We start from the raw sequence: 23,612 nt of genomic DNA, 5'->3' as shown, positions 1-23,612 counted from the left end.
CCACCTACAGATAAAGTGATCAAACTGATGAAATCAAAATACAAAGAGAGTATCTTGAGGCATCCAAAGGAAAAAAAGATATTACATACTCGTACAGAGTAAGAAGGATAAGAATTACCATACTCAGAAACCATGCAAAACAGAAGACAATGAGTGACAATTTTAAAGTGCTGAAAGAAAAGCAAATCTTTCAATCCAGAATTTCTAAAGCCCACAAAAATACCTTTTAAAAACGAAGTAGAAATAAACACTTTCTGAAACCAACAAAAAATAAAAACTCGAACAGAAAAATTAAAGGCAGAAGGAATGTGACTACCAGGTAAAAACTTAAAAACAAAAAGATGAAAAGCACTTCAAATGGTATAAGTTAAAGTAAAATAAATATTTTTATTTTAAATTGGTCTATAATAAAACTGATTAAAACAAAATTGAGTTTATTGCATATGTAAAAGTAAAATGTATGATAATATAGCACTTTCAACAAAAAGTGGGATAGAGAAATTGAGCGTACACTATTTAAGGCCTGTACACTACACATGAAGTGGTATAATATTATTTGAAGGTAGATTGTCTGTCCTGACGCCAGTACTTCACTGTCTTAATTACTGTTGTTTTTAGAGTTTTGAAACCAGGATGTGTGAGTCTTCAAACTATGTTCTTTTTCAAAATATTTTTAGCTACTCTGGGTTTTTTCAATTTCCATATGAATTTTAGGATCATCTTGTCAATTTAGGGAACAAAGCCAGCTGGAATTTTGTTGGAAATTGTATTGTATTTGTAGATAAATTTAGTGAGTATTGACATCTTAATAATTAGACTTCTGATGCATGAACATGAGATTTTTTCCATTTATTTATATCTTCTTTATTTTCTTTCAACAATGCTTTTTAGTTTTCAAAGTGTACATTTTCCACTTCTTTTGCTCAATTTATTCCTAAGTAGTTTATTCTTTTTTATGCTATTTTTAAATTGAATTTTTTTCTTAATTTTATTACTAGATTATTTTTTCAAGTGTATAGAAATATAATTGATTTTTATTTATTGATCTTCTGTCTTGCAACTTTGCTTTACTTATTAGTTCTAATGGTATTTTTAGTAGATTCCTTAGGATTATCTATATATAAGTTCATGTTATCTGAAAAAAGAGATGGTTTTCCTTCTTCCTTTCCAATCTGGATATCTTTTATTTAATTTTCTTGCCTCCATTACAATGTTGAATAGAAGTAGTCAGAACAAGACATTACTGTCCTGTTCCTGATCTTAGGGGGAAAGCATTCAGTCGTTTGCCATTAAATATAATGTTAGCTATGAGATTTTTTAAAGATGCATTTTGTCACTTTGAGGATGTTTCCTTTTATTCCTAGTTTCTTGAGTGTTTTTGGATTTTGTCAAATGCTTTTTCTACATCTATTAAAATGATGTTCTGGTTTTTATCATTATTTCTATTATTTTGTATTACATTAACTGATCGGTCCTGTGCTTTCTTTCTTGTGGTATCTTTATTTGGCTTTAGTGTCAGGGTAATAATGGTTTCATCGAATGAGTTGGGAAGTTCCCTCCTCTTCTATCTTTTTAAAGAGTTTTTGAAGAATTCAAATTAATTCTTTAAATGTTTGTTAAAGTTAACCAGCTCTGTAGACTAAATGTTTGTGTCTTCCCAAAATTCATATGTTAAAATCCTACCTCCCCAAGTTGGTGACACTAGGAAATAGAGTTTTCAGGAGGTGATTAGGTCATGAGGATGGAACCATCATGAATGGCGGCATTAATACTCTTTTAAAAGAGATTCCCTGAGAGATCTTTCACCCTTTGCAGTATGTGAGGTTACAGTGAAAAGATGGCCATCAATAAGGAAACAGGCCTTCACCAGACACGGAATCTGCTAGCACCTTGATCTTGGACTTCCCCACCTCCAGAATTGAGTCACTCAGTTTATGGTATTTTGTTATAGCAGCCTGAATGGTGCAAGATAACCAGAAAAGACTTCTGGGCCTAGGCTTTTGTTTGTGAGTAGTTTTTTTTTTTTTTAATTCAATGTGTTTACTTCCTATAAGTATATTCAGATTGTGTATTATTTATTGAGTCAGCATACTTTGAGTCATTCTAGGAATTTGTCCATTTCATCTAAGTTATCTAATTTGTGGACACAGTTCTTCATATTTATGTTAATATTTATATTTTTGTAAGGTTGGTATTAATGTTCCCTCTTTCAATCTGGACTTTAGTAATTTGAGTCTTTTCTCTATTTTTTTTCTGTTTTAGTCTGGCTAAAGTTTTATTAATTTTGCTGATCTTTTCAAACAATCAATTTTTGGTTTTGTTGCTTTTCCCTATTGTTTTTCTGTTCTCTCTTCATTTATTTCAGCTCTTATCTTTATTATTTTCTTCCTTGTCCTTACTTTGATTTTTCCCCCTTGTATTTTAAAGATTATGTTATTGATTTGAGATCTTTCTCCCTTTTTAATATAGTTGTTTACAGCTATATATTTCCCTCTAGTGTGACTTTAGCTGCATCCCAAAAGTTTTGTTTTGTTATATCTTCATTTTTATTCATAGAAAAATATTTTCTCATTTCTCTTGTGAGTTCTTCTTGATTATTTCCATTATTTAGGAATGTGTCATTTAATTTTCACATATTTGTGAACTTCTGAAGTGTCTTTCTCTTGTCAAATTCTAATTTAATTCCATTGTGGTCAGAGAACATACTTTGTATGATTTCAATCCTTTTAAATTTATTAAGGCTTGTTTTATGGATTAGCATATCATCTATTCTGGAGAATTGTTCATATACAATTGAGAAGAATGTGTATTCTGCTGTTGTTGGACAGAGTGTTCTATAGAGGTCTATGAGTCCTACATGGTTTATAGTGTCATTAAACTTCTATGTCTTTATTGTTCTTCTGCCTAGTTCTATTGATTATTAAAAATGCAGTGTTGATGTCGCCATGCATTATTTTTGAATTTTCTATTTCTTCCTTTAACTGTCAGTTTTTGTTTCACATATTTTGAGACTCTGTTGTTAGGTGCACATATGTCAGTCAACTGATTTTTAACAAAGATGTAAAGGCAATTCAATGGAAAAATTATAGTCTTGTCAACAGATGGGATGGAAAAATTGAATGTCTATATGCAAAAAATAAAAAAAGAATCTCAACCCATATGCAAAAAGTTAACTCAGAGTGGTTCATAAACAAAAATGTAAAACATAAAACTACAAAACTTCAAGAAAAAAGGAGAAAACCTTCATGATCTTGAGTTAGGCAAAGAAGTTTTAGATACTACACCAAAAGCATTATCCACAAAAGCTGAAATTAATAAACGGTACCATATCAAAATTAAAAAAAAACAACACTTTTGCTTTGTGAGGAACACTGTTGAGAGGATAAAAAGACAAGATGTACACTGGGAGAAAATATTTGCAAATCACATTTCTGATAACGGGCTTCTATCCAGACCATATAAAAATCTGTCAAAACTCAACAATAGGAAAAGAGATGAACTGAGGTTCAACAAAGATATATAGAGCACAAATAAATATTAAAAGATGCTCAAGATCATTAGTTATTGGGGAAATACAAAGTAAGACAATAAAAAGGTACCTGTACATGCAGCTTGTTATGGCTAAAGAAAAAATACTGCCAATACCAAGTACTGGTGATCATTCAGAGCAGTTGGAACCCACATATGTTGCTGGTGGAAATGGAAATGGTGCCATCATTCTGAAAAATGGTTTGGTAGTTTCCCATAACAGCAATCCCATTCTTCGTCACTGACCCTAGAAAAATGAAAACTATGTTTGCATCAAAACCTATACACAGATGACTATAACAGCTCTATTCATCATTGCCTCAAACTGAAAACTCAGATGTCCTTCAATTGACAGATGAATAAACAAACCTTGGTATATCAATACAGTGGAATACTCTTCAGTAATAAAAAGGAACAAGCTATCGACTCACACAACCATGAAGAGTCATCTTAAATTCACTTTGCTAAGTGAAAGAAACAGACCAAATTTTATTATGGTTCTATTTATATGACAATCTGGTAAAGGAAAAACTATACAGAAGGAAAACAAATTAGTGATTTCCAGGTTTGGGGGGGTGAGGGAGGATGGACTACAAAGGGGTGGCATGAGATAATTTTTATTGTGATGAAACTGTTCTCTATCATGAGTATGGTGTCAGTTAGATGACTCTATGCACTTTGTAAATCCCATAAAACAGAGCACTATACAGAGTGAATTTTATTGTATGTAATTAGAAAAAAATCAATTAGGATGTGAGGGAACCCAAAATGGAATGCAAACAAAAACAGATGAACCCAACTGTTTTGCAAATAAATAACATAACCATGCTGAAAGGCATGGGGAAGGAAATAATTAACCTAAGTAACTTTGGAAAACAGTATTTTGAGTGGATACTGCAAGCCCAGGGATTGAAAGAACTGTACACAAATACTGCACTTTAGTTAGTAAATGTGACTCTTACAGAAAATGGGTTAGCAATTTTGAAGTTACTTTATGTGAATTTTAGAGTTGAACAAATAAGTAAATATTTTGTAGATAATGAGAGTCAGGTTTCACTGTTGGAGATATACAGTGATACAAATAAGGAAAAGGGGAAGGTGGGAATGAATCCTGCCTCACATGATGGATTAAGGTCATAGTTATCAGTGTGAACTCATGTGTTTTAAATATATATACAGAGAAATAGATACAGAAATACAGGTCTATATGTATGCATACATATATTTCTTAGTTCTGTCCACAGAGAGGGCCTAGAAGCAGTAATACACATTAGTACCCAAAATCTTGGTTTCTAAAACACCATTCTCCAATAAAAAGAACCAGAGATTCTTGAAGAAGTGGTTGATTCCAGGGCTCAGAAAGGAAAACACAGGTTGAAACATCTCGTGTGCCAGAAAACAAGGAAGCTCTTTACCAAGTGTCGGACTAATCAGAAAAGCATACAGACCAACCTGAAAAATTTTCAGTGGCCAAAGCTGGAGCAGTTTGAGTGAAAAAATGAATAACAATAGTATTGAATCATAAACCACAGGATAAAATAAATATCCATGAGTCCAGACTGATGTAAATAAATAATTGAATAAATAAATGAACAGGGAGAAGAGATAGCTCTTCCTTACAGAAGAATTACAATTAATATATGTAGAAGGAATGAGGGAAATACGAAATCACTATTAGAACACCACAGTAATAATTGTTGCAGGCAAGATATCCACTAATGAAAGCCAAAATTAGTCAACAACAATTTCAGGAGAAACAGGATATTTCCATATGTTAAGAGTATATCTCCTAAGATATTTATTAATTACAAAGAGAAAAATAATAATTTTACAGTGGAGGAACACAGCAGACACCACCTTAGTCAAATAAGGGTAACATCAGCAGCCAAAAGACATATTGCTATCATGTATCCTCTGATATGATGTACTGAGAAGGGCACAGCATCATTTCTGTGGTCTTCTTGCCAAAAATGCATATCCTTTATACAGTAGTACCTCGGTTTCCGAACATCTCCGTTGATGAACATTTCAGTTTACAAATGCCGTAAACCTGGAAGTAAATGCTTTGGTTTTTTTAATATGCCTCGGAAGTCGAACATGTCATGCGGCTTCCACTGAGTGCAAGATCCTGAGGCCTAGCTGTCGGCTGTTTTCGAACGTTTCAGAACTCGAACGGTCTCTTGTAACAGAGTACGTTCGAAAACCGAGTATAATCATAAGAAAACATCAGAAAACCCAAATTGGGAGACATTCTACAAAGTAACTGACCAGTACTTTTCAAAAGTGTCAAGGTCATAAAGGACAAGGTTAGAGTGAAGAAATGTCACAGACTGGAGGAGACTAAGGAGACATGATGACTAAATGAAATTTGGTACATTCATTTGTATTCTAGAACAGAACATGTTCATTAGTGGGAAAACTGGTGACATCAAAATAAAGTATGTAATTTAATTAATATTGTGCCAACATTAATATCTTGGTTTTGGTAATTGTACTATTGTTATATAAGATGTTAACATTAGTGGAAGCTGGGTGAAGAACATATGGGGATTTTTTTTTACTATCTTTGCTTTATTTCTCTATATCTAAAATTATTTCTCTATGTCTAAATTTAAAATAAGAAGCTAAAACTGTCTCTAAAAAAGTTCAGATGTGGCATAGATACAAGCAAAAAAATAACCACAAAACACAAATGTTGTCTTTGGGGTTGGGGAACAAAGTGTGCTAGAGAGAACAGATTCTGGAATTCCTGAATGGCTGCCTTCCACACCTGAGGTTACTTTAGGTCAAAGGACTCAGCTACTGGAACAGTGAGCATAAATCAACACTGTACCATGTAAATGCCCTTGAACAGGTTGGTGCAGTTTGGGACAGGCACAGTTTATCCTGCCCTGGGCCAGAGATGATCAGCAAAATTATTGGTAGAATACATTTCAATAAGCTATACTAAAAGAATAAAAGTGCAAGTTCTTTGTTAACTGAATAAAGCTTGATTAGTGCTTCTTCCAGGGAATCTGGGAGTCTGTGAAAAACTAATGTCAAAAACCATCAATAAGCACCCATGTGCAGTTCAGTCAAATGGATTAGAGTTAAGGGAACTCTAAACTGAGAGTGTGATAATAGAAAGGAAACACAAAGAATAAAGAAGTCATATTTATTTCATGATTTAAGTCAATATTTATATGGAGAGAAAATATTTATAGTGTCTACTGTGTGCATGGCACCAAATAATTGTTTAATTTGTGTAGCACTTTACCAGTCACCAAGTTCTGACATAAATTATCTAATCTGATCCTCAGAGAAAGCAGGTGAAGTACACAAGGTATTATCTGGTTTTCATAAGAGAGAAACAGTCTCACAGAAGTAAGCAGCTCTGCCAAGATCACACAATAAACAGTCAGGCCGGGACTTGAGTGTTGGCCTTCCAATTTTTAGCTCCTTTTGAGAATTCCATTTTTAAATTAAAAATAACTTTCCATCTGTATCTCTGGATGAAGACTGAGTGAACATAGCAGAGATCCAGATTCATCTAAAATCTGAAAATTTGTTTTAAATGTTTTATATTGGACAAAATCCAGAATATATTTCAAAAGACACATTTTCCCCTTAAATGTTTAAATGCATGTCCTTACGGATAAATTAAATCCATACGCTCCTGATCAATTTGCATTTACTGTAATTCATTAAAATCTTTCTTTGGAAATTATTGAGTGTTTGAGCACATTTTGACTCTTTCTTCAAGTATCTGCAAAAAGTTCTATTGATGGTCTTAAAATCAATGTAAAGTTTTTTGCATAAGTACAGACTTGGCCCATTTATTTTCAGGAGGGTGACCCTTGGGCGAGTAGCACTGTAAAAGGTTCTGAGAAAAAAACAAATAACATATTTTTCCAGTCTCATTTCATAAAGAATATTATATTATTCTAAGAGCACTCTTATAATTTAGGTAGATTATTCATTCTTCATAGAACTAGATAAAGGGGACTCAGAAAGATTCAGCAATTCGACACATAGTAGATGCTCTGTTCATGTTTGCTAAATTGAAATGAGTGAGCAAGAGATGTGGTGGTTGTTTGGTTGGTTGATTGGTTGGGTTTTTGTTTTTTTGGACCTGCCCTTGTTAGGATGTCAGAGTATAAGAGTAGGGTAGTGGTAAGAACATGGGCTACGTTTGTGTTCCAATCCCACCTCTGTTACTCGATAACAATGTGTATCACTCAGGATCTCAACAGGAAACACATGGCACACTCAAATTAGGATGACTTCAGGAAGGCTTAAATAAGGAACAATTTACAAAGGTGTGGGAAGTGTAGAGGGAGCCACGTGAGATAGTGCACTAATGGTGTGGCTGTTACTGCTCCTGGGCCTGACAGAATAAAAGAAGGGAGTAGTTACAGTAACCCAGAGAAGGGCATCTCGTAGGAACTGTGACCATCAGTTGAGGGCTGCAGCCATCCTGAAATGATCCTGCAGGGAGGAAGCCAAGGAATAACTACCCTGACCTCAGTCTCCTCCTGCCTTCCCATATCCTGGCAGGGCACACCTTGGCTGAACCCAATTGGGCAAAGGGACCATTGATGTGATCATACAGGTCAGCTTTCAGGACAGAGAGCAACGTGGGGTGTAGACGTGGAGAGGCAAATAGAAAACGTTTGACACTGCATGTGATGTTGGGAAATTATTTCACCTCTTTTACCTCATGGTCCTTTTAGTGGATATAATGAAACCTACCTTTTGGGGTGGTTGGAGAGGATTAAATGGAATCGTGTGTATACAGCATTGAGCACAGTGCCTAGCACCAGAGTTCACTTGCTATTCTTTTTTCCGAGGATCTGGTGCCCAAACATGGAGGTCCCAGCAGCTCAGGACAACACAAGGCCCAGTCAGTCTTACTCTCTGACGTGTATAATCCTTCGTTTCACAGAATTGTACTTGACAGTAAGGGGCTGGGCCCTGGAGACAGCTGGGAAAAAAATTCATTAAGACAGGGTGGATGACAAAGTGGGTACGCAGTACACTGACAGCAACAGAGGGAGCCAGCAGAGAGTGACCAGCAGCTGTGTGCATGAGCAACAGAGGGGAAGGAGAGGCAGGAGCAGGCACTTCTGAGATGCTAAGACAAGCATCAGGGATTCACTGAAGAGCATCATAATCTTCACAGTTTCAAGTGCAGCTGATTCAATCCTATTGCTATGGGTCTGAGTGGAGTCCAAGAATCTGTGTGATTACCACCCCCTGACAGATGGCCCTGCTCGGGAATTCCAAAAACAACAAGACCTGGTCCTCAATGAACATTAACATTTATGCTCTTTGTGTGAATATCCTATAATTTATAATCTAGCCTATCTAATACAGAGCCTGATGATGCCCTGTGGTACAACTGAGTAAGCCAACGACATTTCTGAGCTCAGTTTTCCCAACTACAAAATGGAGACAATAATAATTATTTTGAATGGGTATTGTCAGGAAAGCACGTAGCACCAGTGCAAGACAGAGCCCTGCCTAAGAGTTTGATCTGGCCCAATTTCAAAGATTTGGCTGATCCTTTAGGGAGGTACCTTCAAATATTCCCTTTCTAACTAATTATGGAGTAAAAACACAGCTCCAGATGATTTAGGAGCAAAATGTGATACATTTTTAAATCTAGATTGCGTAACAGGTAGACAGGCATGCTTTTTCACGTAGGATCCATCATATTAGCTTTATAAGGGATACACTCTTCAGAGATTTTTTTTTTATTAGCTTCAAGTGCACAAGACAAAGTAATACTTAGACGTTTATCATTTATATCCCTCACACTGTCTGAACCCCCTCCACCCATCCACTATCCCTCTGACATCGCACAGAGCCATTACATTTCCACTGTCTCTATTCCTAATGCTGTACTCCGCTTCTTGTAAATATATATATAAAATTATACTTGGCATTCATTATTGTTCAGCTTCACGTGTACAGTGCAGTGATCAGGCATCTATATCATGCCTGAGGTAGTCTCCCAAATGGGACAGGTGTCCATCAGATACGCTACAAAATCTTTACAACATTATTGATTACGTTCCCAAATCAATTTTCAAAACCCCGTGGCCATCTTGTGGTTACCGACTGTTTTCTAATCCCCTCACCTTCCCCCTTATCCCCACGCCCCCGCCCATCTAGCAACCCTCAGTTTTTCCTCTATGTCTCCAAAACTGTTTCTGATTAGTTCATTCACTTATCTTTTCTTTAGATTCCGCATATAAGTGAGATCATATGGTATTTGTCTTTCTCTGTCTGACTTATTTCACTGAACATAATGTTCTCTAGGTCCATCCATGTTGTTGCAAATGGTAAGATTCCTTTCTTCTTTATTGCTGCGTAATACTCCATTGTATAAATGTACCACAGTTTCTTAATCCAGTCATGTACCGATGGGCATTTCGGTTGTTTCCATGTCTTGGCTATTGTTTATAGTGCTGCAATAAACATAGGAGTGCATAAAGATTTTTGAATTGGAGTTTTGGATTTCTCCGGATAGATACCTAGGAGTAGAATTGCTGGATCATAAGATAGTTCCATTTTCAGAGTTTTGAGATACCTCCATACTGTTTTCCATAGTGGCTGCACCAATCTGCAATCCCACCAACAGTGCACAAGGGTTCCCTTCTCTCCACATCCGCGCCAACACTTGTTTGTTGATTTACTGATGACAGCCATTTTGACTGGGGTGAGGTGGTATCTCATTGTGGTTTTTATTTGCATTTCTCTGATGGTTAGTGAGGTTGAGCATTTTTTCATATGTCTGTTTGCCATCTGTATGTTCTTTTTAGAAAAATGTCTCTTCATGTCCTCTGCCCTTTTTTTACTTGGGTTGTTTGTTTTTTTGGAGTTGAGTTGAGTGAGTTTTATATAAATTTGTGATATTAACCCCTTATCAGATATATCATTGGCAAATATCTTTTCCCATTCAATAGGTTCCTTTTTGTTTTATTGATGGTTTCCTTTGCTGTGAAAAAACTTTTTAGTTTGATGTAATCCCACATGTTTATTTTTCTCTTACTTCCCTTGTGCGAGGGGATATATCATTAATAATCTTACTCCAGGTAATGTCTGTGAAGTTTCTTCCTATATTTTCTTCTAGGAATTTTATGGTTTCAGATCTTACATTTAAGTCTTTAAGCCATTTTGAATTTATTTTTGTATATGGTGTAAGGAGGTGGTCCAGCTTCATTGTTTTGCATGTGTCTGTCCAGGTTTCCCAGCACCATTTATTGAATAGACTGTCTTTACCCCACCGTACATTCTTGCTTCCATTGTCGTAGATTAAATGGCCATATAGGCATGGATTTATTTCTGGACTCTCTATTCTGTTCCATTGATCTATGTGTCTGTTTTTTATGCCAGTACCATGCTGTTTTGATTACTGTAGCCTTGTAGTATAATTTGATGTCAGGTATTGTTATACCTCCCACTTTGTTCTTATTTCTCAAGATTGCTGAGGCTATCCAGGGTCTTTTATGGTCCCATATAAATTTTAGGATTATATGTTCTATTTCTGTGAAAAACGTCGTTGGTAGTTTGATAGGAATTGCGTTGAATATGTATATTGCCTTAGGCAGTATGGACATTTTAACTATATTAATTCTTCCTATCCATGAACATGGTATGTGTTTCCATCTATTTGTATCTTCTTTCATTTCTTTCTTCAGTGTCTTATAATTTTCTGAGTACAGATCTTTTACTTCTTTGGTTAAATTTATTCCCAGGTATTTTATAGTCTTTGGAGCAATTGTAAATGGGATTGCTTTTTTAATTTCTACTTCTGATGTTTTATTATTGGTATATACAAATGCAACTGATTTCTGAATATTAATTTTGTATCCTGCTACTTTACCAAATTCATCTATCAGCTCTAATAGTTTCTTGGTGGAGTCTTTAGGGTTCTCTATTTATAGTATCATATCATCTGCATATAATGACAATTTTACTTCCTCCTTACCGACTTGGATGCCTTTTATTTCTTTTTGTTGTCTGATTGCTGTGGCTAGAACTTCCAGCACTATGTTGAATAGAAGTGGAGAAAGTGGGCAACCTTGCCTTGTTCCTGATCTTCAGGGGAATGGTTTTAGCTTTCCCCCATTGAGTATGATGTTAGCTGTGGGTTTATCATATATGGCCTTTATTATGTTGAGATATGATCCCTCTATTCCCACTTTCTTAAGGGTTTTTATCATAAATGGCTGCTGGATTTTATCAAATGCTTTTTCTGCATCTATTGATATGATCATGTGATTTTTATTTTTCATTTTATTAATGTGGTGTATCACATTAATTGATTTGCGGATGTTGAACCACCCTTGCATACCAGGGATGAATCCCACTTGATCATGGTGTATGATCTTTTTAATGTATTGCTGAATTCTGTTTGCTAATATTTTGTTGAGGATTTTTGCATCTATGTTCATTAGCGATATCGGCCTGTAGTTTTCTTTTTTTGTGGTGTCTTTGTCTGATTTTGGGATCAGGGTGATAGTGGCTTCGTAAAAAGTGTTTGGGAGTCTTCCCTCCTTCTGGATTTTTTGGAAGAGCTTGAGGAGAATAGGTGATAATTCTTTTTTGAACGTTTTGTAAAATTCACCTGTAAAGCCATCTGGTCCAGGGCTTTTGTTTGTTGGGAGATTGTTGATTACTGATTCAATTTCCCTGGTGGTAATCAGTCTATTCAGGTTTTCTGTTTCTTCTTGAGTTAGCCTTGGAAGGTTGTATGCCTCTAGAAAATTGTCCATTTCTTCCAGATTGTCAAATTTGTTGGCATATAGCTGCTCATAGTAATTTTTTAAAATGTTTTTGTATTTCTGCGGTGTCTGTTGTCACTTCTCCTCTTTCATTTCTGATTTTATTAATTTGGGTCCTCTCTTTTTTCAATGAGTCTGGCTAAAGGTTTGTCAATTTTGTTTATCTTCTCTAAGAACCAACTCTTGGATTCATTGATCTTTTGTATTGTTTTTCTGGTTTCTATTTCATTTATTTCCACTCTGATCTTTATTATTTCCTTCCTTGTACTCCCTTTGGGCTTATTTTGCTGTTCTTTTTCCAGATCCCTTAAGTGTGAAGATAAACTGTTGATTAGTGATGTTTCTTGTTTCTTTAGGTAGGCCTGCAATGCTATGAATTTCCCTCTTAGGACTGCTTTCGTGGCATCCCATAGATTTTGGGTCATCGTGTTTTCATTTTTGTTTGTCTCAAGATATCTTTTGATTTCTTCCTTGATCTCCTGCTTGACCCATTCATTATTTAGTAACATGTTATTCAGCCTCCATGAATTGGTGTGTCTTCCAGTTTTTTTTTCCTGTAGTTCATTTCTAATTTCATAGCACTGTGGTCAGAGAAGACAATTGGTATGATTTCAATTTTCTTAAATTTATCAAGACTTGTTTTGTGGCCTAACATATGGTCTATCTTGGAAAATGTTCCATGTGCGCTTGAGAAGAACGTGTATTCTGCAGCATTGGGGTGAAATGCTCTGAAAATATCGATTAAATCCAAGTGGTCCAATGTGTCATTGAAGGCTGTTGTTTCCATATTGATTTTCTGTCTGGAAGACCTGTCCCTTGTTGTCAGAGGTGTGTTGAAGTTCCCTACTATGATAGTGTTACTGTTGATCTCTGTCTTTATGTCAGTCAATATCTGTTTTATATATTTAGGTGCTCCTATGTTGGGTGCATAGATGTTTACTGGGATTATGTCCTCTTGTCGGATCGATCCCTTTATTATTATATAGTGCCCATCTTTGTCTTTTAATATGTTCTTCATTTTAAAGTCTATTTTGTCAGATATAAGTATTGCAACTCCAGCTTTTTTCTCATTTCCATTTGCATGAAATATCTTACTCCAACCCTTCACTTTCAGCCTGTGTGTGTCTTTTGATCTGAGGTGAGTCTCTTGTATACAGCATATACAAGGGTCTTGCTTTCTTATCCACTCAGCCACCCTATGTCTCTTGATTGGAGCATTTAATCCATTTACATTTAAAGTGATTATTGATAGGTACATAGTTATTGCCATTTTAAATTTGTAGTTAGATTGTTTTCATCTTTCTTCTATTTACAGAAGTCCTTTTAGTATTTCTTGCAATGCTGGCTTGGTGGTAATAAATTCCTTTAGCTTATTCTTTTCTGGGAAGCTCTTTATCTCTCCATCAACTTTAAATGATAGCCTTGCTGGATAAAGCAATCTAGGTTGTAGGCCTTTGTTTTCCATCACTTTGAGTATCTCCTGCCACTCCCTCCTGGCCTTCAATGTTTCTGCAGAAAAGTCATTTGATAGTCTTATGGGAGTTCCCTTGTATGTAACCCTCTGTCTTTCTCTTGCTGCTTTTAGGATTCTCTCTTTGTCTTTAACCTTTGCCATTTTAACTATAATGTGTCTTGGTGTGGACCTGTTTGGGTTTATCCTGGTTGGAACTCTCTGCACTTCCTGGGCTTGTATGTTGGTTTCCTTCATCAGGTTAGGGAAGTTTTCGGATATTATTACTTCAAATATGTTCTCAATCCCTTGCTTCCTCTCTTCACCTTCTGGTATTCCTATAATGTGAATGTTGTTGTGCTTGATGTTATCCCATAGGTCTCTTAAACCATCTTCATTGTTTTTTATTCTTTTTTCTTTCTGTTGTTCTGTTTGGGTGATCTCTGCTAACTTGTCTTAGTGACTGATTCAATCCTCTGCTTCATCTAACCTGCTGTTAATTCGTTCAAGTGAGTTCTTTATTTCAGTAATTGTGTTCTTTAGTTCTAACTGTTTGTTCGTTATGATTTCTACGTCCTTCTTTATGTTGTCTCTAAGCTCCTTAAACATTCTTATCATCAGTGTTCTGAACTCTGTCTCTGATAGGTTGGTTACCTCTGTTTCATTTGGTTCCATTTCTGGAGGTTTCTTCTGTTCTTTTATTTGGGACATGTTTCTTTGTTTCCCCATTCTGGCTGACTCTCTGTGTTTGCTTTGATGTATTAGGTAGATCCCCTAGAGTTCTTAGTTCTTGCTGGGTTATCTTATGTAGTATGTGTCCTTTATATTTGACTTGCACTACTTCGTTCTTCTCCTCTGCGTGTGCTCCAAAGGTGACTCTTGTGTTGTGTATATTGTCCTGTTAAAGAAGATCTTTAATTGCTTTTCACTTGTGAGTAGGTGGGGTTGACTCCTAGGCTGACTAGTTGTGAGACTTGGCTCTGCCCACCGCAAGGTGTTCTGCTGCGTGAGGGTTGACCACTTAAATGTGGTTTGGCCTCTGTGGGCTCTTGTGCCTGTAGAGAATTCCCTCTGGGTGTGTCACTTGTAGGTCAAACCCAGTAGTACTCTGGTTTGGTCTGGAGTTGGCCTCTGGATATATTGAATCTTGTGCCTCTTAAGCTGGGCCCTGGTAGGGCAATTTCAGAACAAAGCAAATCACCAAGCACAACAACAACAACAACAACAATGAAAAATTCAAATACATTCACATGTAAAAACAACCGACAACCCCCACTCAACACAGGCAAAGATATCAAAGATATAAAGACAAAACAAAACAAAACAAAAATCAGTGCCAGTCTTGGCTTAAGCCCACCAAGTAATCTCCAGGTTGTCCTCTGCTGTACCAAAGAATCCCCTGCGTATTGTGCAGGCAGAGCCGGTCACCTGGTACCCAGAGTGACGTTGGGTGTGCAGATTTAGATGCGTGTGGCTGAGGGGTCTGGATGGTAGTTTCTACAAAGTCAGTGCAGTTTCTGCCCTTGCCTACACATATGCACAGTGAGAATAGCACCACCAGCCCTGTGCCCAGGTCTCCTGAGTCTTAGGGCACTTGTGTGTGTGTGTGTGTGTGTGTGTGTGTGTGTGTGTGGCATGTGGGAGATTTCTGAGCTGCTGAAAGCCCAGAGCTGCATCTGGCACTTACTGCTGATCCCTGGGAGTGCCTCCGTAGTTGTAATTGCCCCGCCCTAGGCAGGCCAGAAAGGGTGGGGGCTGGGGATGGAGGGGTCTTCTCTCTCCCAGCCCAGCTGTGTCACACTCTTCCTGCAGGCCAGAAAAGGTGGTGGCTTGGGGTGGAAGATTCTCTTCTCTCCTAGCCCAGCAAAAATCACACTCTTCCCAGCCTCTTCCCTGGGTCAGAGCTGCCCGCCAGACTTCCCAGAGCTTGAGCACTAAGGCTCCTCTGTAATCTGACACTACTCCTCAGTTCAGGGGCCAGTTTAAGTCTCTGGAAGGGCGGGGGTAGAATTGGAAGAGCGGGGAGGGAGGGGGTTGGGGGGAGGGGCCCAGGTATGGAGTTTGTGTCCTTTGTCTGGCCTAGGGCTCAACTGGAGGTATCAGCTGAGGTTATTGCCTCAAATGCTGGATATGCTGCCCCCTCAGTGGGAGAGATCAGCTGTGGGAAGCAGGGAAAGAGCCCACCTCCTGGCTTTTGTGTTCTCTGTTTCGTCCTGGGATCCCCTGCATCTCTGCATCTGTGGATGCCGGTGGCGTTTCCACCGCCACAGATGCCGGCCGCGTTTCCACAGCTGCAGATGCCGGCCGCATTTCCACAGCCGCAGACGTGTGCCGTGTCCCCACAGCCACAGGTGCGGGCCACGTCTCCACTCCTCAACCTTCCCTCTTCTAGAGAATTTTTTTTAAATAAGGAAAATATTTATGACATATGACATAAACTACATTAGTAAAAATGAATGTTATACATAGAATTTACATTTTTTCCCCTTTTGTTAGTTGTAAATACTTCACAATTTACCTCCCTTGCAATAGGTTACAGATATTAATCTTCTTTGTTGAATACCCATACCAAGAGGCTCTATTCCCTATCTGATCCTCCATCCAAATGTTCAGTGCCATTTTTGGCTTCCTTTTTAAAAACAGCTTTATCGATGAACACCTGACCTATAATAAACTGCACATAATTTAAATGTGCAATTTGGTAAATTTTGATATATATATATATATATATATATATATATATATATATATATACTGTCATCATAATCAAAGTAATAAACTTATCTATCACTCACTCAAGTATATTAGCTTGCATTTTCTAGAGCTTTATATATATGGAATCATAAATTATGCACTCTTTTTTCTTTGGCTTCTTTCACTCAGAATAATATTTTGAGATTCTTCTATGTTGTTTCTTATGTCAATAGTTCATTCCTTTATATTGTTAAATAGTTATTCTGTTCAATGAACAGTTTATCCATTCACTGGTTGATGGAGATGTGATGCTTTTTGGCTTTTATAAATAAAGATGCTTTGAACATTCATATGCAAACATTCATATAGATATACTGTTGGTTCACAACCTCTTTGGGAGCTTCCTGTATGCGATCTGAAACTGCTACCCCCTCATTCGGAGGGCAGGGGAGAGACTAAAGAAAGAGGCAGACCACTCCAGATTGGTAGGTAGGTAGCAGGTATACTAAGCAAGGGAATTTACTTACAAGGCTTGTTTTTTGTTACTACAAGACGAGTAGATCTCTGCACTCACCTGCAAGAATCTTAAAAGTTTATATAGAGGACTTAACTGGGTTTAATCATGTATATTTTCCAGATGATCTCAATAACAAATTGCTCTCTCAAGGTTGCATCCTTGGACCTGGAAATTTGAAAACAATTTGGCCATTCTTTTTTAAAAATCTTATTAGTTTCAGGTGTACAAAACAACATAATGATTAGACACTTATGTACTTCACAAAGTTATCAAAATAAATGAACAACAAAACAGATTCATAGATACAGAGAACAAACTGATGGCGAGTCTTCAAATCTGTTTTTTCCCGACTCCACATTCACCATTTCAGGGACTCCAATTACACATATATCACAGATAAATGATGCTCCTTTCTTTTTGCTTTAGTTGCTTTTTTCTTTTCTTACTTTTTAAAATTTTTATTTTTATTTTAACTTTTTTTCTTTTTGTGTTGCAGTTTGGATAATTTTTATTGTTTTGTTTTCCACTTTGCTATTTTTTTCCTGGAATGTCTAATCTGACATTAATCCCATCCAGAGTATTTTCTATTTAACACATTATAATTTTTATTTCTAAAAGTTTTATTTGTGTCTTTTAAATATTGTTCATGTACCCATCTTTCATTCTGGACATAGGGAATACAGTCATAAATGGTTGTAATATCTGCTATTTTAACATCTGTGTTTGTTCTGTGTTCGTTTTGATAGATTGGTTTTTCTCCTCATTTAGGATCATATTATCCTAATCATTCTGGGAAACTTTATATTTGATGCCAGACATTGTGCATTTTTCTGTGTCAGATATTTTTATATTCTAAAATTACTCTTGAGCTTTGTTCAGGAATGCAGTTAAGTTACTTGGAAACTGATTGTTTGGGGTCTAGCTTATAATATTTGATCATCAGATTTCTGGTCAAGAAGGCAGAGTAGGTAAATGATGTGCTTACCTCCTCTCCCAACAACCTCAAAACTATAACTAAACTTCAGAACAACTATCATTGAGATCACCTGAAGTCTAGCTGAACGAAAGTCCAACAACTAAGGACATACAGAAGAAGCCACTTTGAGACTGGTAGGAGGAGAAGAGATGCAGAAAGAACTGATCCCACATCCACACATGACAATTAAAAATTGGGAGAGATTGGGGCAACCAGATAGCTCAGTTGTTTAGAGTGCAGTGCTCTTAACAACAAGGTTGCTGGTTTGATCCCTACATGAGCTGTGCCCTCCACAACTACACTGAAACAACTACTTGACTTGGAGCTGATAGGTCCTAGAAAAACACACTTAAATAAATAAAAGTTTAAAAACAAATGGGAGAGATATCTCAGCTGCAGAGATTCTATCCCATACAAGGCCCCCCACACACACACACACCAGGAATGAAGGTTCCCAGGCCCACAAAATGCTTTCCAGTCTAGGGTTTCAGTGCCAGGGAGAGAAGTCCCCATAATTTTGGTTGTGAAAACCAATGGAAATTGTGGCTGAGTAAGACAAAGGCAGCTGCAGTCTCAGGCAATCCTCTTAAAAGGCCTACGCATGGATTTACTTGCTGACAGACTCATCACTTTAAGTTCCAGCATTGGGGCAGCAGTTAAAAGGCACCAGGTACATATATGGAGGAATTGAGTTGTCTGGCTTCAGGACAAGGGCTAGAGGGGCAGGTTTGTCCCAGACAGAGGAGATGGCAGACACCATTGTTTCTTTGTTGAGCCCTGCCCACTCCTGGCATGCAGACACAGGTGGCTGCCATATATGAGTGTCCATCAACCTGGATAACAATGTTGGTTCACCCTGCAGTGGTGATTCTGAGACCCCGCCCCACACAACTTTTGAGTACACCCAAGCCACTTTCAGTGGCTTTTCCATACAAATGACCTGCATTGGCTCATGCTACAGATTTTCCTAAAATCTCTAAAAGGTTCACAAAATCCAAACGAGCAGCATCTGGCTTTGGCATGTCATGTACCTCTGGCTGAGCAGCCCTAAGCGTGGCACTAGTACAGGTGGCCTTTGTTCGAGGCCTGGCCTGTTGAGGCACCTCCAAGCACAGCATGAGCAGTAGTCATCTTCAAATTACTTTGTGGCTCATGCCAGGTGGCCTCAGGCAGGCACTACAAGATAAAATATGAATAATGAACATGGCCTGCAGTTAGTCTCCTCCTATACCCTATGGCCAGCTTTGGACTGAGACAGAGTATCACCTGGCCACCTCCAACTATGACACACCCAAAGGGCAGACGGGGCAGGAACCAGAATCCTGCTAAAGTGAATCCTATTCTGTAGGTACAACCCCTGCACCATATCTCCTCCACTGTAGTCACAGTAGTTCTCACAACCAATCACACTGTGGGTCAATCCCTTCTATTGATGAGCAAACAGCAACCAAAGCTCAACTACAACACAAAACACATGAAAGGGACACATCTTGAGCACCCGGTTCTGGTAACGATGGAGACTGAGCCACTGGGTCCCACAGGACACCTATTACATAAGGCCACTCTACTAAGTTTGGGAGACACAGAAGCCCTACCTAATTCATAGAAACAAACATAGGGAGAGAGGCAATATGGGGAGACAAAGATACATGTCCCAAATAAAAGAAGAGAGAAAAGCTCCAGAAAAAGAACTAAACAAAATGGAGACAAGTAATCTACCAGATGCAGAGTTCAAAACACTGGTTATAAGGATACTCAATGATCTCAGTGAGAACTTCAACAAAGAGTTAAGGAACATAAAAATGGAGATAGAAACCATAAAAAAGAACCAGTCAGAAACAAAGATTACAATAACTGAAATGAAGAATACATCAGGGGGATCAGCAGTAAATTAGATGAAATAGAGAATTGAATCAGCAATTTAGAAGATAAGGTAGCAGGAAATACCCAATCAGAAGAGCAAAAAGAAAAGACAACCCAAAAAATAAGAGAAGCGTTTAAGGGACCTCTGGGAAACATTAAGTGTACTAACAACATTCACATCATAAGGGTACCATAAGGAGAAGAGAGAGAACAAGAAATTGAAAACCTATTAGAAGAAATAATGACAGAATTCTTTCCTAACCTGGGAAAGGAAATAGACATACATGCCTAGGAAGTGTAGAGAGTCCCAAACAAGATGAACCCAAAGAGGCCCACATCAAGCCACGTCATAATTAAAATGCCAAAAGTTAAAGACAAAGAAAAAATCTTAGAAGCAGCAAGAAAAAAGCAGTTAGTTACCTACAAGGGAGCTCCCATAAGATTGTCAGCTGATTTCTCAATAGAAACTTTGCAGGTCAGAAGGCATTGGCAGGAAATATTCAACGTGATGAAAAGCCAGGACCTACAACCAAGATTATTTGACCCAGCAATGTTATCATTTAGAATTGAAGGACAGATAAAGAGCTTCCCAGACGGGCAAAAGGTAAAAGAGTTCATGACCACCAAACCACTATTACAAGGAATGTGAGAGGGACTTCTTTAAGATGAAAAAAGAAAAAGATAAAAATATGAATAATAAAATGGCAATAACTACATATCTATCAATAATTACTTTCAACGTAAATGGATTAAATGCTCCAATCAAGAGATATAGGGTGGCTGAATGGATAAGAAAACAAGACCCTTACATACGCTACCTACAAGATACTTACTTCATATTGAAAGACACACATAGACTAAAAGTAAAGGGATAGAAAAAGATATTTGATGAAAATGGAAACAAACAACCAACCAAACAAAACGTCATCAAAATGGCGGCAAGTGGTGAGCTTCTGAAAATCTCCCCTGGAATTTACAACAAATTGAAAAACTATAACTGCACAGAGGACTCCCCGCATAGCAGACAGGCAAGATGAAGAGTCTCACCACTTAATTCACCTAAAGCTGGGCAAATTGTGTGAGCAGGGGACGAGGGAAGGGAGAAGTGCGGAGACGGAGCCACGCAGGCCCAGGATGCAGACCTAGCTCAGTGCTCCAAGCTCGCTGCATCCCGGAACTACCGCAGCTGCGGGAGAGGGAAGAACTCGGACTGCTAGTGCTCCACTTATGGCCCACAGGGCTGAGGGGGCAGCATATAACATGGCTGAACCCAACACTGACGGCAGAGACCTCTGAGAAAAGACTGAGGGAAGAAGGCTGAAAATAGTGGTTTAAGCCCTCACTGCCGAGCAGAGAATGGAAGCCTTAGGCATTAAGACTTGCCGTCCTCTCCCTACCCTCCCAGAGCTCGCCCCGCCCCCACCTGCCCAGGGTGAGAAGTGGAACAGTAGCAGTCTCAGATAAAAAGAACAGAATATTTCCAGTTCTGAGAACTGTGGTCCACAGACACAGATTCGCAGATCAACTAGTTCCGGCAAAGTGGAGAGATCTGTGGAAGCAGGACTGGCTGTGGTGGTGGTCACCACCATTGCTGTGGGCCAATTCTCACATCTCACCCCTGCCCCTGTCCCCACCTATCTGGGTGGATCCCTGCAGGAGTAAACAGAACTGTTGAAACACACGGGCTCTGAATCTGGTGCAGGAAGAGCTTTGGAACTTCAAAATCTCTCCGCATCCCCACAGGGACGCAGTGCCCTATGACCCAGGCAAACTGTTAACAGAGGAGAAGAAAGCCTTCCAGTGAATCCCCACATTGTGTGAGAAGCTAGAATAGTGCAGAGAAAACATAGCACTACCATGTGAGAGAGAGAAAAAAAGGCTAAAGTCAGAGAGAAAATAAAACATTCTACCAACATGTATTGGAAAACAAAAAAAAAGCCCTCTTCCTATCAACCTGTTGCAGAACCCACTCCTGTAGATGTCTAGGAAGAGAAATAATAAATCAGTAATTGCCATGAATAACCAAGGCAACAAGACAGCTCAGAAAGAAAGTGAAAAGTCCCCAGAAAATGAACTTAAACATATGGAAATATGTGACTTAAATGACAGAGAATTTAAGATTGCAGTTCTGAAAAAAAACTCAAAGAGATGCAAGAAAACACAGAAAGGCACTTTAATGAACTCAGAAACACAATCAAAGAAAAACATGAACATTTAACCCAAGAGATTGAAATTTTAAAAAAGAACCAAATAGAATTTCTGGAGATTAAGAACTCAATAGAAGAAATTAAGAATGAAATAGCCAGCTTAGGTAGTAGAGTTGACCAGATGGAGGAAAGAATCAATGACATCGATACAGAAACCTGCAAATGACACCAATGGAAGAAGACAGAGACTTGAGACTTAAAAGAAATGAAATAACTCTGCAAGAACTTTCTGACTCCATCAGAAAGAGCAATATAAGAATAGTGGGCATACCAGAAGGAGAAGAGAGAAGGGAACAGAGAGTATATTCAAACAAATAGTTGATGAGAATTTCCCAGACTTGTGGAAAGAACTGGATCCTTGAATCCAAGAAGCAAACAGAACACCTAATTACCTCAAACCCAACAGGCCCTCTCCAAGGCACATTGTATTGAAGCTGTCTAAAATCAACGACAAAGAAAGAATCCTTAAGGCAGCCAGGGAAAAGAAAATAGTAACCTACAAAGGAAAGCCCATTAGATTATCATCACATTTCTCAGCAGAAACTCTTCAAGGCAGGATGGAGTGGAACCAAATATTGAAACTATTGAAAGAAAGAAATTATGAGCCAAGAATGATATACTCAGCAAAGATATCCTTTAGATATGAATGAGGAATAAAGACCTTTTCAGGCATACAGAAGTTTAGGGAATTTACTAATACACGACCTGCACTATAAGAAATACTAAAGGAGGCTATTCGACCACTGTCAACAGGGAAAATTCGAGGCAACCAAAACAAAAAAAGGGGGAGAGTAAAGGCCTGAACTGGAATATGGGAATGGAGAAAATAGGCATGCTGAAGAAAATGGAATACTCTAAATATCAAACTTTCTTTTGCAGAAACTTAAGGGTAACCACTCAAAAAAAATCCAGAACTGAAATATATGCTGTCATAAAAGAAAAAACAAAGGGCAACATCATAGAATACCACCACACAGAGATAATAGACAACAACAAAAAGGCAAAGAAACAATGGAGACACAGTCTTACCAGAAAACTAAAGATAGGATGATAGGAAATCCTCACATATCAAGTCACCCTAAATGTAAATGGACTGAACTCACCAATAAAAAGGCACAGAGTAGCAGATTGGATAAAAAAAACTAAACCCAGCCATATGGTGTCTCCAAGAGATGCATCTCAGCTACAAGGACAAGCATAAACTCAAAGTGAAAGGGTGGAAATTGACACTTTGATGACATTTTGTCAGTTCTGCTCGTTACCTGCCGCCCTGACCTGTCTTCATCAGTGACACATTCTGCCCCCTCAGAAAAATGTTTAATCTATTTGTACACTACATTTCTTCATGGCATTATCCTCATAAAGTTGGACTAACATGTCCCTGCTTTCACTTCCACTCTTGCCAAGTTTAGTAAGAAATTTAATGTTTGTTCGTTGCTCTTATTCAAGCTCAGACATTCTTGCGAAGTCACATAAAAACACACAACAACAATAATAAATGCCACTCAGCAAGACACCACCACTCGTCCACACGAACAGAGCTATGAGATACTGATATACCAAGGTTATGTAACCTTACCGAACTGTTTGTACAGTGCTGCCAATG

The sequence above is a fragment of the Rhinolophus sinicus genome, chromosome X (genome assembly GCF_036562045.2).
Source record: "Rhinolophus sinicus isolate RSC01 chromosome X, ASM3656204v1, whole genome shotgun sequence".
Classification (NCBI taxonomy): Eukaryota; Metazoa; Chordata; class Mammalia; order Chiroptera; family Rhinolophidae; genus Rhinolophus; species Rhinolophus sinicus.
The sequence above is the reverse complement of the archived record's forward strand: the minus strand, read 5'-3'. Positions refer to the sequence as shown.